Below are 3,893 nucleotides of genomic sequence, written 5' to 3' on the forward strand. Positions count from 1 at the left end.
AACTTTTATGTTTTTTTTTTTTACTACAACATTAACATGACACATTGTGTTTTATTGTTGTGTGCAGAATTTTCCCTAGCGTACTTGCGAAACAGCAAAGGCCCACTAACGTTATCTAACGTTAAAATTTTATAGTTAATATGTTAGTGTATGGCTCAGCTGATGAAATCCACCATTTTTAACACACTACTGTATGGACACAAGAACATGTATTTATCTTTACTCTGGTGTTGCTTTTCTCAGATGTCTATAATTACAACAGTGTATATGTGTATGTGGATATATTAACTGCATCTGAATAACTCGGCAGTAGCCAAGTGAAACAGCTTAGTAGTATTGTACAGTGCACTCCATACATATTTGAATAGTCTAATTTGTTAGTTCTTTTTGCACTGAAGTCCAGGACATTGGACTGAAATGAAACAATAGCTGAGATTAAAATGCTGACTCTTATATTTATAAAAAACTATTAACATCACTGTTGATGTGCCCTAGCTTAGCATCAGACGATTTTTCATTACAACTGTCAGACTGAAGAAACCAGTGACTACTGGAAACTGGCTGGTTGATAACTAAGAGGAGGTTGGTGACAGCTGGAGAGACATATGGCAGCTCAGAAAGATGGCAAACCGGCAGTCCCTTCAGACAGGCAGTCCAAGACAAGAAGGATCAGGTGGCCACACGCCTCTAAAACAACGGAGTGGCAGAAGTTTGACGAGGATGCTGATAAAGTGCTGGAAGTAAGAGCCAAAGGGGATGTGCAGAGGAGGCCACAGACTATGACGACCATCGTAGTGAGCGCGGCTGCTGAGAGATTTGGTAATAAAGAGGAAAGGGGAGCTAAGCAGCCTTACATCAAGAACAAGATGGTAGTTAAAATCCACAACTTCGGGACAGAACTGAAAGCCTTGAAGAAACAGCACAACGAGGCTAGTGAAGGGGAGCAGGCACTACTGGTAGAGCGTTGTTTCATGCTCCGGAAGAGGCTCTTAACCCTGTGAAGAGTCAAGCAACACAGGAGGCTAGCCCAGGAGAGGGCTAAGAAGTGGGCTGCCTTCATCAACAACCCGTTTGGGTTCACCAGGGAGCTCCTTGGGCAGAGACACAGTCGACGCCTAGTCTGTTCAAAGGAGGAGGTCGACCAACACCTTCACAACACCTTTAGTAACCCTACTAGAGACCAAGACCTAGGGCAATGTGAGGCCATAATAAGACCACCAGAGCCTGATGAGCCAAATGATGTGAGAGAACCACTCCTGAAAGAAGTTCAGGATGTTATGAGGAAAGCAAGGTCCAGGTCAGCACCCGTACCAAGTGGAACAACCTACAAGGTGTACAAGCACTGTCCCAAGCTGCTACACCGGCTTTGGAAGATCTTGAAGGTCATCTGGAGAAGAGGAAGACCAGCACAACAGTGGCTGTTTGCAGAAGGAGTGTGGATTCTTAAAGAGGAGGACTGCAAGAGCATCAGCCAGTTTAGAATCATCTTGCTGCTCAGTGTTGAAGGCAAGAATTTCTCCCACATTGTACCTAAGCAGCTGGCTGATTTCTTCCTCAAGAACAGATACTTGGACACTTCGGTGCAGAAAGGTGGCATCCCAGAAGTACCAGGCTGTCTAGACCACACCCGTGTGGTCCCACAGCTCTTCAGAGAGGCTAGGGAGAACAAGGGGTGATCTGGTGGTACTGTGGTTACACCGGACCGATGCCTATGGCTCACTGCCCCACAAATTGGTGCTAGAAACACTGGAGAGGCACTATGTTTCAGCCTCAGTAAGAGACCTCCTCCTGAATTATTACTGCAATTTTAGCCCGAGAGTCTCAACAGGATCACCAACATCTGCATGGCATAGACTGGAGGTGTGAGTCATCACAGAGTGCATCATTTCAGTGATCTTGTTTGCTCTGGTGATGAACATGCTGATGAAATCTGCTGAACCAGAGTGCAGAGGCCACAAGTCCAGGTCCGGGATCCGGCAACCACCAATCTGCGCTTTCATGGATGACCTGACAGTGACCACCGAGTCGGTACTTGGAGGCAGATGGATCCTGAAGGGGCTGGAGAGGCTGATGGGATGGGCAAGGATTTCGTTCAAGCCAGAAAAATACAGATCCTTGGTTTTGAGGAAGGGCAGAGTAGTGGATAAGTTACGCTTCTCTATCTCAGAAACACCAATCCCTTCCATCTCTGAGAAGCTTGTGAAAAGCCTCAGGAAGTTCTTCTACAGCAGACTCAGGGATACAGTCTCCATTAAGAACACTTACAATGAACTAGAGGGGTGGCTGAAAGATATCGACAAGACTGGCCTTCCAGGGAAATTCAAGGCATGGATTTATCAGCATGGGATTCTGCCAAGGATACTGTGGCCACTACTACCATATGAGTTACCGATCTCAATCATATCAGACCTAGAAAGGAGAATCAGCTGCTACCTGAGGAGATGGCTAGGACTACCGAGGAGCTTGAGCAGCATCGCCCTCTATGGAAACACCTGCAAAATGATGCTCCCCCTGTAATCTATCAAGGAGGAGTTCAAGGCTTTGTGTGTAAGTGAGGTGCTGCAGTTCAGGGAGTCAACGGACCCTAGCGGTAAAGACCGGCAGGAAGTGGAGAGCGGAGGCTGCAGTGGAACAGGAAGAGTCACGGCTACACCATGGAGTCCTAGTGGGAACAGTGGCCAAGGAAGGGCTGGGCTGGGAACCATCGCAACCCCCACATTATAACAAGGCCCAGGGCAAAGAGAGGAGGCAATTAGTCCAGAATGAGATGAGAGCAGCTTTTGAGGAGGAGAGATCCAACAGAGCAATGGGAATGAGACAGCAAGGCACCTGGACAAGATGGGAGAAAGTTGTGGAGAGGAGAATCTCGTGGGCTGACCTCTGGCTGCCAGAGCCACACCGCAGGACCAGGTTCCTGGTCCTGGCTGTCTGTGATGTCTTTCCCAACCCTTCTAACCTGCACTGCTGGGGCTTGGTAGATACTCCAACATGCTCCCTTTACCAGAGAAAGGGGACCCTTTAGCATATATTGAGTTGCTGCCCAAAGGCTCTGAGGGAAGACCGATACCGCTGCCTTCATGATCAGGTGCTCAAGACCATCTCTGAGAGCATCTGTATTGCCATTGCCCATGCTCACAGGTCAAAACCCATGAAGCTAACCATCAGCTTCATCAGAGCCGGAGAGCTTCTGGCTATAACAAAGAACGTTGTCATGCTAAAGCTCACTGTGCCATGGAAAGAGCAGATGGAGGACGCTTTTGAGTGGAAGAGGGAGAAGTACGAGGGCCTAGTCAGCAATTGCCACAGACAAGGCCGGAAGCGGTTTGCTTGCCTGTGGAGTTTGGGTGCAGAGGCTTTGCAGGACAGTCTCTCTCTAGGGTTTACACTACTCTCGGCATCACAGGGAGGAGGAGAAGGAGGGCCATCTACAACAGCACGGAGGTTGCAGAGAAAGCCTCTAAGTGGCTCTGGATTAAGAGAGCGGATCCGTGGGAAAATGCTGCTATGGCAAAACCTGAGGCTTGATCAACCTAAGATGGGTCTCCTGAGTGAGGGTGTCTGATGATCGAAAGACCTGGAACACCAGATGACCTCAGGTAACTGATGATGTGCCCAAGCTTAGCATCAGAAGATGCTTCATTAAAAAAAAAAAAAAAAGTTTATATTTGCCTTTAGATCACAAAATTTACAATGCTATTTGTCCTAGAACCTATCGTTTTTAGAACATACAGAAACCTTTATAATCAAATATTTAATTGTGGATTTTGCTTAAAATAATATACTAGACCTAATAGATAAAAATATATTGACTCTAAGTGTCTGTAATTAAGCCCACACTCAATGTTAGGTTTTTTTTTTTAATATTTCTTTTCCTAGCCTTAAAAGATACCTTT

General features: G+C 46.7%; 1 pseudogene; it reads left to right on the forward strand.

Annotated features, from left to right (window-relative positions):
- The first annotated feature begins 779 nt into the window (after positions 1-779).
- Positions 780-3,525, forward strand: LOC120795412 (annotated as a pseudogene).
- The last annotated feature ends 368 nt before the right edge of the window (positions 3,526-3,893 follow it).

The sequence above is a fragment of the Xiphias gladius genome, chromosome 10 (assembly GCF_016859285.1).
Source record: "Xiphias gladius isolate SHS-SW01 ecotype Sanya breed wild chromosome 10, ASM1685928v1, whole genome shotgun sequence".
Taxonomy (NCBI): domain Eukaryota; kingdom Metazoa; phylum Chordata; class Actinopteri; order Istiophoriformes; family Xiphiidae; genus Xiphias; species Xiphias gladius.